The sequence below is a fragment of the Mastomys coucha genome, unplaced genomic scaffold (genome assembly GCF_008632895.1).
Source record: "Mastomys coucha isolate ucsf_1 unplaced genomic scaffold, UCSF_Mcou_1 pScaffold22, whole genome shotgun sequence".
Lineage (NCBI taxonomy): Eukaryota > Metazoa > Chordata > Mammalia > Rodentia > Muridae > Mastomys > Mastomys coucha.
Genome location: NW_022196905.1, coordinates 10212958 through 10231310, shown reverse-complemented (window position 1 = coordinate 10231310; position 18353 = coordinate 10212958). Strand labels below are relative to the sequence as shown.

The 18353-nt window shown below is 42.2% G+C and overlaps 1 non-coding gene across 1 annotated transcript; it reads right to left on the bottom strand.

Moving 5' to 3' along the window:
* Positions 1-7693: 7693 nt before the first annotated feature.
* LOC116071587 lies at positions 7694-7800 on the bottom strand. Its single transcript, XR_004110999.1, has one exon. It is a non-coding gene; the product is annotated as a U6 spliceosomal RNA (small nuclear RNA).
* Positions 7801-18353: the final 10553 nt, after the last annotated feature.

Sequence of the window (18353 nt, the reverse complement as noted above, 5' to 3'; positions counted from 1 at the left end):
CACCAGAGGTAGTGGAAAAGAAACGTTATTAGGACATGGGGGAAGTTTGCCTGTTTAGAAATAGTTCTTTGGGGTGATTCCAAACTTTGTTGTTCTCAGCCCAGTCCACTCAGCAGACACCATACACAAATCATCAAGGGCAGTTCAATCCAGAAGAAACCAGGAGGTTCACCAGTGTCCAAGGAAGTGGCAAGAAGCTGCAGAAATCTCACGAGAAGTTTTTTGGTGAGTTTCTCTCTGTCAAGTCACCACAAGCAAAACTCAGCAACACAATGTAAGGCGAACCAATACATATGGATTGTCAGAGAAGACTAGCAAGGCAGAAAAAACGTGAATCAATGCCTGAGCTCCCATTGTCTGTGGGGTCATATTTATAATCCTTCTAAACATCAAGCATCCTTTCACATGCTTGCTTTAGCAAAATACCCTTTCACTTATGTCTGCTTCATCAAAACATTCTTTCACGTGTCTGCCCTAGCAAAACATCATTGTAACTTGAGTCTCCAAAGAAACCAGAAATCTCCACTTTACAGTCTCTTACTACATATTCCAGGCTAACCTTGAACTCCTGACCCTCTGCTCCAGCCTTAGCCTTCTAAGAACTGGGGTCATAGCTCTATGCACTACCACACCTGGCTAAGCATGAACTTTTGATAGATAAGAAGATGCTAATAAAAGTTGAACATTTTATGTACATTCAGTTCATTTTAGGATAATGTCTACTTTAAGTTAGTTTGCACCTTATTTAACTTGTACAAATTCAGTCAGAATTTCGGGCAAAATGTATTCAATGCATAATGATATGTAAGGATTTGTTGATACAATAAATAAAAGTATATAGCTTCTGAAAGTCATAGTTTTTAAAATAGCCTTTTGGGGGATTGTGAATAAACAGAATTAGAGGTAACCCGTACTCTTCTTCTCTTAGTAAAGAATAGCAACTACCATATAATCATCTAAGAATGTAGGCAAGCCTGAGATGTTCAAAGGATCTGGCACTGTGCTATGAGTTGTAAAAAAAAAAAAAAAAAAAAAAAAAAAATCATTCCTAGGAATTGATGAGACAGTCCACATGTGGCAGCGACAACTTGGTACTCATGCCTTTTACAATTAGCAGAAGAGAAACTGGAATCCATCAGTGTGCAGTTGTGTACCACAAAATCCTAGGGATAAAAAAAAAAGTTGATTGCTATATGGCTTCAGGAAACAGCTTTTACCACAGAACACAGCACCAAGAGATTTAGTCTTGTCTTTCCTAGCAAACTGCTTACACAGAAGGACCAGGTTCTTAGGAAAATATGAGAAAATAGTATCAGTTACCTTGGGAGAGATGTTGTGTATTCATAGCCTGAGCAATTGGTGTGGCTTGGGGGCAGACAGAGCCTGCCAATTCTTTTCACACTTTATAGTAAGTATCCTTAACTAATAGAGCCTTTTCTAAAGAGTGAATCTAAACCATCAAAAGTTACCAGTGGTTAAAAATGACTTAATTTTTTTTAAGTCATCAAAATAATTTATAATAGTTAAATGCCTCTTAAATATACATATCTTCTGAAGCTAAAAGTAATATGGACTCAACAAGTTTTTAAAATCTGTTTGGAACATTAAATATGATAGAAGTAGAAAGAAGCTCTTATGAAGTCCTCTATGAATGGAAATTGTGAAAAGTTCCTGATTAGACAGAAACCATTTCATCTCCAAGAAAGAATACTCAGTGTAACTCTGGCTTCATAAAATGAACTGGGTAGTGTTCCTTCTGTTTCTATTTTGTAGAATAGTTTGAAGAGTATTGGTATTAGGTCTTCTTTGAAGGTCTGATAGAATTCTGCACTGAGCCCATCTGGTCCTGGGCTTTTTTTGTTTGGGAGACTTTTAATGACTCCTTCTATTTCTCTAGGAGTTATGAGACTGGATGGTTTATCTGATCCTGATTTAACCTTGGTATTTTGGTATCTGTCTAGAAAATTGTTCATTTCATCCAAATTTTCCAGTTTTGTTGAATATAGGCTTTTGTAGTAGAATCTGATGATTTTTTAATTTCCTCAGTTTCTGTTGTTATATATCCCTTTTCATTTCTGATTTTGCTAATTTGGATACTGTCTCTGTGCCCTCTGGTTAGTCTGCCTAAGGGTTTATCTATCTTATTGATTTTCTCAAAGAACCAGCTCCTAGTTTGCTTGATTTTTTTGTATAGTTCTTTTTGTTTCTACTTGGTTAATTTCAGTCCTGAGTTTGATTGTTTTCTGCTGCCTACTCCTCTTGAGTGTATTTGCTTCTTTTGTTCTAGAGCTTTCAGGTGTGCTGTTAAGGGGATAGTGTATGAGTGCTCCGGTTTCTTTTTGGAGGCACTCAGAGCTGAGTTTTCCTCTTAGCACTGCTTTCATTGTATCCCCAAAGTGTGGGTATGTTGTGTCTTCATTTTCATTAAATTCTAAAAAGTCTTTAACTTCTTTATTTCTTGACCAAGTTATCATTGAGTAGGGCGTGTTCAGCTTTCATGTGTATATGGGCTTTCTGTTGTTTTTGTTGCTATTGAAGATCAGCCTTAGTCCATGATGATCTGATAGGATGCATGGGATTATTTCAATCTTCTTGTATCTCTTGAGGCCTGTTTTGTGACTGATTATCTGGTCAATTCAAAATGACCTATTTTTTACTATCACTAGGGGGGAAAAAACCTCATTCATGGAACTTTTTGGTTTGGGGAAAATCACAAGGTAAAGACAGAAAAGCCCTGCCCATGGATTCACTTCCTATGACCATAGGTCATAGCCTCCTCCAGCAAGAACAAGGCTGGACAACAGCTTGCAGGGGAGGCTGCAGAGTCCAGGAAGGGCCGGTGGTTTTGGCCAGTGTCTGGGCCTGTGATGTTGGTAAGGCAGGGCACAGAGTTGTCAGTGGACACTGGATGCTGCCTTCTGCTTTCCAGGACTGAGCTGCCTGCAGAAATGCCGACACGGCCCACGGCCTCTGTCTCATGGCTTCTTGATGATCTGGTTGTGCTATTAGCTACCAGCTAGGCCTTGTTCCTCATCACCCCAGAAGAAAAAGGAAAGAAAGAAGGAGACAAGCCAGTGTCTTACCTGGCAAACTCCTCTTAGGTAGCAGAGTACAAGCCTCACATTCTAAACGCCTTCAGCATTCTGGAGAGTGACTATGCACACTACAAGATAGCTCCTGAAGCCCAGAGCGATAAAGCCAGATGGGGCTTTGAAAATCTTTCATCACATTAGCCCTCTAATTTGACACATGAAAATCCTGAGCTCACTGAGGGGATAGGAGAGACTCTAGGTCATTCCTATGATTCATACTTTGTAAAATAAGTTTCTCACAGGGATTAAAACAATTTTTAAAAAGCTATCACTTATGAGTCTAACAAATCTTAGTGGCTGCAGAGGCAGATCAGGATTAAGAACACTTGATGTTCTTTCAGAGGTCCTAGGTTTGGTTCCCAGCAAACATATGGTAGCTCACAACTGTCTGTAACTCCAGTTCCAGGGTATCCAGCATCCTCTTCTGGCCTCTGTGCATTAGACATACGTGTGGTGCATGTACTTATATGCAGGTAAAACACTAGTACACAAAACTGAAAATAATGAATATTTAAAAACCAAAACACATTTAACTTAGACCCACTTTTCTGGGAAAACACTGTATGGTGCAACAAAGGAAAGTGGTGCATGAGTATAAAGTACTTACTACATTACTAACATGTGCATGAGAGTGTGAACTGCTGACTACATTACTAACATGTGCATGAGAGTGTGAACTGCTGACTATACTACTAACATGTGCATGAGAGTGTGAACTGCTGACTACATTACTAACGTGTGCATGAGAGTGTGAACTGCTGACTACATTACTAACGTGTGCATGAGAGTGTGAACTGCTGACTACACTACTAACGTGTGCATGAGAGTGTGAACTGCTTACTACACTACTAACGTGTGCACTACAGCCCAGAGTCAGGGAACCTAGTTCACATCCAAGCCAGCTTTACCACTGCTTAGTAACAACATGCAGAAGAAACAAACACAGCATCCCCATAAGCAATTGGTAAACATTCTTAGATTCACTGTGATGTTTTTAAACTTTGAACAGAAATAAATTATTCCAAAGTCAATGACAGTTTACCTGCTCTTCATGGTTTTCATAGATCCCTTTCGGGCTGGCCTTTTAAAACTCTCCAGGTTCAATTTCTACAGTTTGCCCATGTATTTTCCATGGCAGCCTGAGAGCAACAATTACACAGACACACACACACACACACACACACACACACACACACACACACACACCATATACATACTGTACACGCACACACTCACAGATGTTCCGAGAAATAAATGTTCTCAACAGAAAAGTATGTTCTCTTTTACAACCTTGGCACAGTGCCTTTTTAGAGATATACTGTCAGTCTGGGCCTTTGCCCTGCTGGTTCCTGGTTTCTTAGTGCATGCTTCAAACACCACACGTGCACATACCCATCATGTAAGCCAGCTTGATTCAATGTCACCTGCCGTTGGTACATTAAGAAGTGTGGATTCATTGCTATGATGGAGACTGAAGCAGAGCCAAGAAGATGTCTCAGATGGACTCTCTCCCCAGACATGTGAGGAGAAAAGAAACGAAGCACAAATGAAGCAAAACTCTTCCCGTATGGGAAGAGCAAAGTGGGCTGCTTCATAGACCCGGAGGATGAAAAAAAGAGAATTAAAGCATTATTATTGTTTATAGGTGAAGCTCTTTCAAAAACTGTTGTCCCCACAGAAGGGGTCTTTTCCTCTTGTTTTCCAAGGAGTAGGCATGGACATTTCTTAACATAAAAGCGTATATTCACGGCTGGGCAAGGTTGAGTCTTGAGAGTTGGCTTCACAGCTAAGTACCCAGGCTGCTTCCCATCCAGACTATTAAATAACAGAGGCAGCAACTCAAGATGTTCTTTTATATCAAAGTACTAAAGATAAGTATGCTTCTTTTTCCAGCAGCATCTGCACTCCTGAGGAAGCTGTCCATGGATTAATATAACTGAAAGGAATATATAGCGACGCTGGTAAAATGCCAGGCGTCAGAGCTCTAAGTCACCTTGCCTAGGAAACCATCCATCTATTCAAAGACGGTTCTAAATATAGCTGTCTGGTGAGGTAACAGGAAAAAAGGGAGTGTCAAACCTAGCCAACCTTGAAGCTTCTGTATATTTTTCCCCCTTCTTCCTCCTTCCTGTACTTACTGCCCCTAAGAGTTCCAGCAACTTCCTGTCTCCCATGCCGCTGCCCAACTAGACCAGCAATGAGGATGGTTCTGGAGAGCATGTTCTGCTTGTTTTGTCAGTGGAGATAAACCCAGGGTTGAGTTCAGTTCAACATGAACGCAAAGGTTAAAGCCATGAGTACAATGGATCAGCAAACACGGAGATGGAATGTTGGGCCACACCAGAGCAAATGCAAGCAGCATGCTAAGCTGTAGGGCTCGGTGATATTTTTATGAGAGAGACCCCTTGGTCTTTATTTCCATCCTCCTTCTATTACAATAGGGCAACAGAAACACAACGTGATTTGGTGGTGCCATGGGCAGAGGACTTACTAGATACTTGCAGAGCTGTCCTTTATTTCCCTCCCAGCTCCGGCACAGCACAATCCCAGCGTAGATCAAAGCTACACTGAGTAGGCGATAAGGCTACTCCTGAGCAGGATATCAAGGGGTTGCTCTGAAAAGCACTTTAAAAGCCACATTAAAACCACTGAAAGCTGACTTGTAATTTATAATCACTAGGGAAGTGATTCTAAAAAATGTCAGTGGTAAGTGGCTCTCCTCAATCAAAAATAAAGTTAAAATAATTCTTTTTTGTTTGTCCGTTCTGAACAATTTCTGAGGCTGCAGTTGACTTTTAACGGTATAAATGTACGTTTCTGGTGTGTCTTTTAGAGCAAGTGTCTCTAACTACATGGAAGTTGCTGAGAAGAACTAATTTGTTTTGAGAGCAAACATACCCAGAGCTAGCTCTGGGCATAACTTGTGTCTCGGGCTCCCTGGTATAACATCCTCCTCCTGAAGCCAAACAACCATGGCCGGGGACTGGGAAGAGACTGGCTTCAAGTCTGTCCTTCTATGCGACTGCTCAGAGATTTTAGCTGTGCTTAAGCTTTCCAGAATTTACAGTGAAATAGGGTTTTGTTTTATTTTATTTTTTGCATTAATGATAAACATATTCTGTTTATGGTGTTTTCTTTTTTCTTCAATATTAATTTAATAATAAATTAATAATTTAACAATTCTATTTTTGACTTAATAATAAATACTTTTTATTGTTTCTATAAATATTTATGTCTATAAATATTTATATATTGCATTAATAAACAGGCTAAGATATTTTTCTACTTAATCTGTTCCCTCACTTTTTGAAATTAAAAATAATAAAAAATGTTTTTGCAGCAAAAATGGATTGACACTTCACGAATATGGGAAGGAAAACAATTTGGACAAAACCTTTGCCATATTTGCCAAAGTAGTTCATAAACACAGAAACTGTAAAACCACTGTTCATTTCTAATAGAAGACCAACATATGTTCCATTCTTTTCTTCAAAAAGCACATTAATGAAAATAAAAGAAGGGGGCTGCAAGATAGCTCAGTGGTAAAAGCAGTTGCTGTGTAAGCAGGAGGTCCTGGTTCTAATCCCCAGCACCCACATGAGAAGCTGTAAACCCAGTGTTGGCTTCGGGGACACAGGCAGGTGGACCCCAGAGTTTGCTGGGCAGCCAGACTAGCTGAAATGGTGAGCAAGCTTCCAGTTCAGTGGGAAACCCTGTCTCAGGGAATTAGGAAGATATTGACGTCCCACCTCAGCCTCCACATGTGCACACATGCACACAGGCACAGTAAGTACATAAGTAAACAGATAATAAAATACCTTTCTTACATTAGGGGATTTATAGAGAACATTATTATTATTTTTAATTTTTACTTCTTATGATACAAAATTTAATCAAAGAATATTTTCTTTCTGGCTATTATACCTTGCCTTGTTTTTTTTTTTTAATTAGATATTCTCTTTATTTACATTTCAAATTTTATCCCCTTTCCTCATTTCCTCTCCAACCCCCTCCCCCATTCCATTCCCCCTCTCCCTGCTCACTAACCCACCCACTCCCACTTCCCTGTCCTGGCATTCTCCTACACTGAGGCATCAAGCCTTCACAAGACCAAGGGCCTCTCCTCTCATTGATGTCCCACAAGGCCATCCTCTGCTACATATGCAGCTGGAGCCATGGGTTCCTTCATGTGTACTTCTTGGTTGGTGGTTTAGTCCCTGGGAGCTCTGAGAGTACTAGTTAGTTCATATTGTTGTTCTTCCTATGGGGCTGCAAACCCTTCGGCTCCTTGGGTCCTCTCTCTAGCTTCTCCATTGGGGACCCTGTGCTCAGTCCAATGGATGGCTGTGAGCATCCACTTTTGTACTTGTCAGGCAGTGGCAGAGCCTCTCAGGAGACAGCTATATCAAGCTCCTGTCAGCAAGCACTTGTTGGCATCCACAATAGTGTCTGAATTTTGTAACTGTATATGGGATGGATACCCAGGTGGGATAATCACTGCATGGCCTTTCCTTCAGTTTCTGCTCCAATCTTTGTCTCTGTTTCTCCCCCTGGGCATTTTGACCCCCCCCCCCTTCTAAGAAGGACTGAAGTTAAAAAAAAAAAAAAAGGAATGCTTCACAAATTTGCATGTCATCCTTGCACAGGGGCCATGCTAATCTTCTCTGTATCATTCTGATTTTAGTATATGTGCTGCCAAAGCAAGCACCCTTGCCTCGTTTTGTGATTCTTTTCAAAAGTAATTTGTCATATGGAGGAAGGGGCTGTTAAAAATGATGAACTGTATATCAAACATCAGTCCAGAGCTCAATGCACACAACTTTTGTCTTTGCAGCTCCTTGACTCTCTTTTCTAGACTGCCTAGTCCTTCTCCAGCCTCCTTCCTTCACCTCAAGTTTGATATTAGAGGTTGCTCCTTGACCCTTCTTCCTAGGTTCATCTTCCATCTGCCTCCCAAATTTGCTCAGATTGAAGAGAACTGAGCTATGAGTCTGAATGGTTACAAGTCAGTTTTCTAATGAGTAAGAGCCCTGGCAGCTGGACCCACCTATCCACCTAAGGCTGCGCTGGCTAGGGCCAGCATGGGAGACTGGAGAGCCGAAAGCACAAGCCCTGCTTTAGCTGTAACTGTCATCAGCCATTTCTCCCCAGGAGCACTCAGCAGCCTGTCTGATGGAGGCATCCAAGAACACATTTTTTTTTTTTTTTTTGAGATGTAAAATTAATCAGCCCTGCCTGGAGCTGATATGCCTCCCACCCTCCACACCCATCCCCCAGCCTAACTCTTAATCTCCCAGAGAGAAAGGCATGTCCCCTTTCTAAGCTCGGGCTTCTAGACCTGTTCAACCCAATGCCATTAACTCTGAACAAGTGATTCAAAGCAATAGAGAACATATTTCCCACCCAAATTTGGCACAGGATGATAGCGCTGTTCACTCTGTGAAAAGTCTGTGTCAACTACTGATGATTCATTACGTCATTAGATGCTATATTCACACTGATGATGGGGGAAAGCTATTACATTTATTTTTCATTTTTACTGAGCTGAATATAATGAATTCCATTGATGGCCTATTTCTGTAATCCTCCAATCAAAGGAAACTGTAAAGTTCACCATAGTAACAGCTCAGTGTCAGTGGCCCATGTGAGAACCACACTGCATTAGAGGTGCTGGCCAATCACCAGGCTCAGTTATATTCCCGTCTCATAGCAACCAAGAGATCTGCATGGCAACATCAGTTGCTATATGAAAGAAAAATTAGGGACCATATTCTGTAAGCGAGAAATAAAGGTATTAACTGTTAAGTCATAGTTGAGTCACTGTTGTGAGGGCTCGTTCTAAAATAGCTACCTATACATAGCTCAGATCATACCTGCCACATCTCAGAGTCCTGTGCTGAGGAACATGCCCCCTCCCACCAGGATGAACCACCTGTGGAGTAACAGGATGTCTGAGAGACAAACAGCTTGTGAACAGAGAGCTGCTGGGGTCTGGGGCGTCCTTTGAACCTTTGAATGCTCACAACAGTAAAGTATATTTGCTGATACAGTACAGAGAAATCATCTCGTTTAAACCAGTGTGGGAGACAGGGTGGATGTGGTTCTCAATTTTCCTTCTGTCTCTCCTCCACCCATTTCCCCCACCTTCCCCATCTTGGTAAGTGGCAACACAATTCCTTCAGTTGCTTTGGACAAAGTGTATACTATGTATCTCACGTCTACAAGAAGCCTATCCACAAACATATTCAATGTACATCTTGAATTCAACCACATCACCTTCGCCTATTCAAGCACATCACCTTCGCCGCCTCCATTCCTCCCTTGGTTCAATTCTCCATCACCTCCCACCTGGAGATAGTAGCCTCCTGATGTGTTTCTCTACTTTTTGCCTGTGCTCCCTGTAGTCTATCCTCAACACATCAACCCACTAAACACCCAGTGCTTGTCACAGAGCTTTCTAATCACTTACCATCCAATGTTCATGGAAAATCCAAGTCTACGATGTCCTTTACAACTTCCTGCAACCCTGTTCCCAGCTGCTGCTGTTGCATTTCCTCTGGCCATTCTTGCCCCGCCCCCTTCTTCTAACACACCTCAGGGCCCTTGCGCTAGCTATCTCTTCTAGCACATTCTTTCCCGGAGATCCTCAATAGCTCATCCTCTTAACTTTTTCCTCTTCTATTGTTTACACAAATATAATCTTTTCAGTGAATCTTTTTTTAGTCTATTTTAATACTGTACTCCCTATGTCTTCACAGCCTTTTCCTGGCATGAGTGGACACATAGAGCAACACCTAGCTACTAGTATATAGTCATTAAGCACCTGGAGATTAATAAAGAAGCAGTTCTACAGATAAAGACAGCTGGTGTTAGAAGCTGGCCAGGCTAAGGCTCTCAGTTAGAACATATGAAAGCCTGGGCTTAAACCCAGACACACTTGTGAGTCTTCTGTGTTCTGCCATCTCTGCCATAGCCTGTTTTCTTTACTGGTTCTAGTAAGTGCCATGTCAGCCCTGACTCCCCAGGAAGAGAGAAGAAACCATTGGGCTAACCGGGCTGCTGTGGGCATAGTCACCAAAAAATAGGAGAGTGGGAAGGGCTGGCCCTAAATACTGGTGACCTCTGCTCTCTCTAGACTGCTTTTCTTGGATGTTGAAACAATCCATTTGACCACTTGGCATTCCCATCTTGTTGTTTGGCTCAAAACAAAGAATTAAATGGAATTTTTAGTCTGCAACACTTTTTTTAAAAAAATTGTTCTCGCATGTTTGTTTCCACTGATGCAGAGTTGTACTAGGTATGCGGCACATGACTAGCTGGGGAAAAAAAATCAATCATCAAATATGGGTTTTAGTCTCTACAGAGAATTGTTTTTATGTTTCCAGAAGCTTTCCAGCACAGTGAGACTATGTGGGACAATGGCTCATGGCACAGGACATTGTCCACCCTATCTGAACAGCAGAGGATAAGAATGGAGCATTGAGGGACACAGAGCAGAGTGAGGCCGCAGGGACAGGACAGGGAGGATTAGGAAGCTGCATTGCTCTGCAGCTGGCCTCACAGTTTGGGAAGTGCTCTGTATGCACCACCAGAGAGCACCCAGAGAGGAACACAGAGGGCAGAAGACAGAAGCAGTCCCTAGAAAACAGGTATTTTAAATTAGACTGAGGCTGGGGAGGCAGCTCAACCAGTAAGGTGCTTGCTACAGTCATGAAGACCTAAGTTCAATCCCCAGAACCTTAGAGAAAACGCTGGACATGGTGACACACAGGTCAAAGCAGGTCGATGGGATGGACTTTGCCGGCCAGCAGCCTCCCCTGCTTGGCAAGCCCTAGTTTCAGTGACAAACCCTGTCTCAAAAAATGAAAGAAAAGATGAAATAATGACATGCAGGGTTGTCTTCTGGCCGCCATATGCACACATGTGAACATGCTCAACCACACACCAAGCATGCAGAGCCACATATGGAAACAAGACACGTGCATGGAAACCCTGTGGGAACCCAACCCACAGCCCAGCTCCTTCAGCTCAGAGGATGACACCATCTCCCCCCATCGTGCACCACAGCATGAGCTACATATTCCCAGAAATGCTAAGGCCCTGCCCAAAAGTGTTCTTACAAAGGCTGTGGAATAATTTGTTCTGTACTCTCTTCCCTATTGACATAAAACTCACAAGGAGATTTTTCACTCACCAGAGAATCTGGGAGACCAGCTCCTTCCACTTGAGGGATGAGAGCCCAGGGTTTCAGAGGCACCAGAAGCAAAAGGAACGGGGGGGGGGGGGGCCTGAAGTGTCGCACTGAACTTCTGACCCAGCGGGCAGGAACAGGCTCGGTTATGCAACTATCATCGCCTCCCTTCAGTGTTTTGACTCACAGCACATTTAAACCTCAGCATAGGATAGGAAGGATGAAAGACCTTTTATGGATTCTAGAATTATAACCCCCCAAAAAAAATTCTCGCAGGGGCAAAATGAGCAAAACATACCACTATATGTGCACAGAAATAGCATAATAGGGCAGTAATACTACTAAAAAGAAAACATGGGAAACCCCAGCTTAAGTTGGGGATGAACATAAAGCCAGCCTGCCCTAGGATCTGCCATTCTGACACTGTCCAAGGTAGACTCTCCCTAGAATAAGCACTCAGTCTATTTGGCTATGGGAAGGTGGCATTCTGCACATGAAGGTAGTTAGTTAGTTAGTTAGACTCCATCCCACAGCATCTCTCGGACCCTCTCTCGGCTCATTTGTATGTGGATCAAATAACAGCAGCTTCTACCCACTATCTTCAGCTCGAGAGAACTTCCCTGGACTACCCAATACCTCAACCCCCTCAGTATTTATGCTTGGGCCACACATAGCAAACACTGGCATGTTTGCTAATGCTAATAAAAGACAGTGCTACTTACAGCAAAGGGTCTGGTGTCAACTGTGTGTCAGTCCTGAGACTGGCCAGTGGTGAGCTCTTTGGCAAATTGCCCTCGCTTGCTTTCAGCTTTTCCATGTGTAAAACAGATACAAGGACACCTATCTTATCGACATCCTTCTGTAGAGTAAAGTATTATATTGGGAAAGGAGCTCATACAATGTCTGGAAAATGGGGATTCATTTATTCTCTTGCTTAATTATATAAAAGCAAAGTATAAAAACAAATAAACCAAGAGTTTGGCTGATGTAGTGTTCTACTCACATCTCAATCCTTGCTGAACCATCCTAATTAGCAACATGAATATGAATTTCTCAGGAGAGCTGAAGTACAATCAATTCCATTTTTAAACCCAGCTCCTCAAGCTTTGAGACAAGTCTGCCCCTCTCTTTTTTAAATCAAATACCAGTGTTCACCACACACACAAAGATGAAGCCTCTCCATCTAATGGTAAGAAATACTAGATTTAAACACCAATATCTTCCAATTGCTACTGAGAGGACCGAACTCATTCCATTTTAGAGCAGGCAGCCATGTTAAACCTTCAATGTCCCAGAAGGACAGCCTAGGCTTCTCAGAAAAAAATGCAGAAGAGGGCAGCCAATCAGCAGCTGCCCAGACGTTAAGCTAGAGGCTTACAATAGACAGAAAAAAGTCCCTATAAGGTAACCCTCTTTCCCTCGAGGTATGAACCAGTCAGAAGTATACAAATATCCCATACCATAAGCTCAACCAATCCTGGTGAAGGTGACCCAACTGCAACTGGAAAACCCCTAACTGGCTTTAAAAGGGGCCTGAGAGCTTGCTTTGGGGTTGCCATTTTGCTTGGATGGTTGACCCCCACTTGCTGGCTGTTTCTGCACAATAAAATGTTCTTTGTTTTTGCATACTATTTAAGTCTGGGGTCTTCTTTCAGTGATTCTCAGACCCTTACACTACACGGCGCTACCTCATCCTACAAAAGCCATGGTTGAGAATAGCCTTGTCTTGTATCTCTAAAATTATAATATGGATTTCAGACTAAAAAGAAATGTGTCATGCTTTTGATAGATGAAACCCTGAATATCTGAATGGATTATTTGTTATTGCCATTGGGTAAGTTAGAAGGATGGCTTCTAGCCCCTGGGAGTAGAAGTCAAAGTCTCCCAGGGTACTGAGAGAAGTTTAGCATTAGGGACTTGGGACAGCTTTGCCAAACAGTTATACCTGATACATAATTACACATTTTTTTGAGATGCAAAATTAATCATCCCCGCCTGAAGTTAATATGCCTTCCTCCCACCCAGTCCCCAGCCTAATCCTTAATATCCCAGAATACTGTATTTTGCAGTATTTGGAAGAAATGTCCTAGAGATGTCTCTGAAATCCATTTGAACTATGATCTCATTTACTCTGGTGTTTCTCTGTTTATTTTGTGTACAGATTATCAGTCTAATAGTGAAAGTTGGAGTACTGAAGTCATACACTATTACTATGTTAAGAGTAATCTTTGAATTTATGTCTAATGATGGTTTTATGAAATTTGGTTCACCTATGCTTGTACACAAGTTTAGAAGTCTCTGGATGGATTGTTGCCTTGATCAGTTTGAAGTGATTCTTTGATATTTCTATCTAGATTTTCTTTTAAGTTTATTTGGTCAAATCTAAGAATAGTGATATTTGTTTAGTTTTTCATTCCATTTGCTTAGAACACATTTGTGAATCCCATTACCTTTTAAAGAGTGTCTGTCCTTGCTGGTGAGATGAGTTTCTTGGAGGCAGCAAAAAGATGGACCTTGTTTTCTAACGCAGTCTCTAGCTTGTCTCTTTTGATAGGGGAGTTGAGACATTAATATCCAGAATTACTGTTGAAGGTGAATGATGACTCCTGCCATTTTATAGTGTTTGGTGTTTTCCTAGTCTTCTTTCCTTTAACGATTGTCTTAACATCATTTATTTTTCCCCTGTAGCATCTTGGATGTGTTTGTGATTCTCTTCAGTTCAAAGTCTTCCCCTAGTCTCCTCTATAGCTATTTTAGTGCTTATAAATTCCTTTAGCCTGCTTTTGTTCTGGAAAGTTTTTCTTTCCCCTTTTGATCATGTTAAATAGTTTCCTGAGTAATTGCATCTGTACTGAAAGCTGTGGGCTTCCTGAATTTGAAATATAGCTTTCCAAGCCTTTCTGTCTTTTTAGGTTTCTGCTGAAAAATTAGCTGATGATCCTGCCTTTCTATGTAACGTGGCTTTCTTCTCTTAGTAATTTTCAGTACCCGTTCTTTGTTCCGTATCTTCAGTGTTTTAATTGCAGTGTAATGTGGGAACTTATTTTTACATCCTGTTTACTATGTGCCTCTTGTACCTGAATGAGAATCTCTTTTCCTAGATTTAGGTAATTCTTCTGTGATTTCATTGAACACATTTTCTATGCCTTTGATATGGAATTCTTCTTTCTTCTATGCTCTTAAGTCATAGATTTGGACTTTTATGGTATGTCCAACATCTTGCATGTTTTATTCATGTTTTATCTCCAAATATTATTGTAAAAAATTAATTTGTTATTGACCTGACTGAGTGTTCCAATACCTTTATCTTGTCTTCAAGCCCCATAAGGGTCTGAAAATCAGTAAAGGAAGACTCCAGACTCAGCTAGTATGCAAAGACAAAGAGCATTTATTCTGCAGAAACAACCAGCATGCAGTGGTCAACCATTCTCCAAAATGGCAACGATAGACAAAGGTGTGCAGGCCTTCTTATAGGGAATGAGGGGAACTCTTTAGGATTAAGTAGTCTCTAATGTGATTGGCAGGGGCCAAAGAGGTGACAACAGTATTCCTCTGATCGGCTATTATGTTGTTCTTCTATATTTAGAGAGTGGGTTAGGGAATCTAAACTTTCACTGGTGAATGCTGGGGAAGTCACAGGGGTCAGCTTCTGATTGGCTTGTGCCAGGTGGTCAGTGGTCTGCATTTCTATGTCATGAATGTTTAACTACAGGATGAGATAGGACTGCCCAGCACAGATGACCCATCCTGGGATATTTCCTCATACTTTGGTTATCCCCCAGGCTGTTCTTTGGGAGGGGGTTTTATGACCTTGTTTCTAGGCTTTATGGGCCTGATCCTGGAGCAGGCACCTTATGGCCTACTTTTGGAAATCAGGCCTGGTCCTTAAATGGAGGAGATAGATGGGGTTTGTGTTGTCCTTCCACAGGATCCATTCTACTGGTGAGCATTTCCACTGAGCCTCTTATTTGACTTCTTATAATTTTCATTCCCTTCACCATTTCAATTTATTTTTTCTTCAATGTTTCTAGCTGTCTATTGAATTATGTTTTCATAGCCATGGCGCACACCTTTATTCCTCACACTTGCGAGGCAGAGGTAGGTGAATTTCTGAATTTGAGGCCAGCCTGGTCTACAGAGTGAGTTCCAGACCAGCCAGGGCTACACAGAGAAACCCTGTCTTGAAAAAAAAAATTATATTTTCATATCCTGCATAGACCTCCTTATTTTATTCAGCTGTTTCTTTGTGTTATGGGATTCATCCGGGAATGTATTACTCTAAATTCTTTGTCTAGAGTTTCATGTAAGTTGGTCTCATTGGGGGTTAATGTGGGATTGGTATTTTCTGGATGATATGTGGATTGTTACTTGTGGTTTTGCATTGGAAATTCCTCATTGTTAGACCATTGGTTAAGCTTTCTTTTCTTTTTAAACTCACCTTTCTTCTTCCATGGGAGGTATTTTCCATGTTCAGGAGGAATTCAGTTGTAATGAGCTTAAAGTGACGTTTTCTTCTGTTAGACTGTGCTCACGGCAACTGTCTCTACCCAACATTCCCCTGAGAGTTGGGGTAGTGTCTGTAACTACAGTCACTATTCAGCACTAAGCCCAATGAAATTGGACTTGCAGTTGACTAAAAGGCAGTCAGTCACTCCTTTCAGTACCAATTGTTCTATAACATGAAGGGACGCATGTGTGTTGTACGCCTGAGTGGGAATAAAAATAAATAAATAAAGGAAAGCAATCACAGTGGAACTAATGACTCGTTAGGTTGCCAGGTAGGATGTGGGGAGAGGGATACACAGAGAAGGGAGGACACGGTAGGAGTTCAACAGTCTCACCTCTCAGGAGACTGAGCCATGGAAGCTTTGCCAAACAAGCCCGGCTGTGTTTTGGGAGAAGAAACATAAAGACAAGTGGTAAAGAGAAAAGTGAAGAGAAAACATTTTAGATGGAGGCCATACTGGTCTACTACATTGACCTTGGCTATTACATAAACAAGGAAAGCTAGGTAGACATACAGGGTATGAAAACGATTAAGTATTAGATTTCATCTCATCCCTGGGTGATTCTCTGCCTTGCTTTCCTCCCTAAGATATGGATTTTCTCCTGTAGGCTCTTTCCATTGGAGAACCCTAGAGGATAGCTATGTGAAGTCCTTTTGGAGATAACTGGTCTGGTGCTGAGGATAGCAGAGACAAGCTTCGCCCGGCTGTGTGGCTGGGATCGGCCAGGCAGCAGTGTGAGGAAGCTGGAGCACTACTGGAGCACTACTGGAGCACTACTAGAGCTCTACTGGAGCACTACTGGAGCACTACTAGAGCACTACTGGAGCACTACTAGAGCTCTACTGGAGCTAGTATGTTGTTCCTCATGGCTCCCCCTTAGAGTGCTGATGGCCCTCCCTCCCACCAGCTTTTCTACTAGAGTCCTGTTGCTTATTCTGAACACACTGCATTTAACCCAGCTGATTTCAATCAGAATAAAGTGCCCTAGTTAGCAACCATTTTAAAGAACTTTGATGAGTAGAAATTGGGAAAACACTATTTAGGTTTTGTGTATTTTTTTTTTTAATAAATGGGGAGGGGAAGTAGAGATATTGATTTCCCTAAGTAAAAAGAAATACCCTGAACGGGGTGTTGGATTACATAAATGTAAATCACCAATCCTGTGTCTGGTAAGACTCTGAAACATCCTTCAGTAAACTCGCATGACCTGAGGATGTCAGCTACAGGTCTCTCAACTCCTAAGCTAAGTGTCCTGTTTCACAGTCTCGTTGGGTTAAAGCTGTGTCTGCTGACTTCATTGCTTTGGGTTGTAGTGAGGGGTGTGAGTAGAAGGTAGGTTTCCTGAAAATAAGTGAACTGCCATGTTGTGAGAAAAGCTGTGGCGTAGGACCAGAAGTGGGAACGTTTTAGAATTCAGTGTATGAGTCCCCCCCAATCCCTAAATTGAAATCCTGGATAACAAGAAGACTAAGGATTTCCCAGCAAGCAATGGTAGCGAGCTGACCTTCCCTTAGGTGAGCAGATTGAACTCTATGATGCTGCAAGGCTAGACCAGGCATCCAACCTCTGAGTACTGCCTTCTCAAACTGCGAGATTTAGGATCTGGTTGGGTGTACTTTTTCTACTCTGAGCTTTGCCTGGTCTTTCAGCCATGATTGCAGCCTGCTCTACTGTGGGAAGTTAGGGAGACCTGTGCCAGAAAGCCTGGGGCAGAATGCCCAAGGAAAAGCAGCAACCTCTCTCCCAGTGCCACAGACAAAATCTGACCGCAGTAAAGTGGGAAGAACTGATGGGCTGTAACCATCAGCAACACAGTACGGGTCACCATTACAGCTCAGTGCCACAGATAGGGGCAGGATACCTGGTCCTGAACACACACCACCAGTCAGCAATACAGCTCAGTGCCACAGCTGGGGGTGGGGTACCTGGTCCTGAACACACACCACCAGTCAGCAACTCAGCTCAGTGCCACGGCTAGGGGCAGGATACCTGGTCCTGAACACACACCATCTGTCAGCAATACAGTTCAGTGCCACAGCTGGGGGTGGGGTACCTGGTCCTGAACACACACCACCAGTCAGCAACTCAGCTCAGTGCCACGGCTGGTGGGTCAGGAGGAGCACCTGGTCCTGAACACACTTACTCTGAGGACTTCCAAGGAACAGCCAGGGACGTGGACTTGGGGTTAGCATCCTATAGAGCCAGGGGAGCCTCCAACAGTCACAATAAAGAGATACTAAATGTGGTTTAATGTTATAGTCTCAGTTCACCTCACAGGTATAGGTGCTATGATTGGTTCTGCTCTTGTTGAGTTGTTTAAGTTCATTTAGCCTTTTGCTCCTAGGAACAGGGGTAGAGGAAGAGAGACTGAAATTTATCCTTGTGAAGTTCTTGCTTTGACTTTCCTGCTGGAAACACACTGCAAGGTGTGTCATATGCCTTCTAATACTTTATTAGGAATAAGCACAATTACCTGTTTTGTTTAGAAGTTATAACTTAATCTAAATATGGTTTTGTTAAACAAGGAAAACAAAGGATTGCTAAATCCTTGCAGAGTTGCGG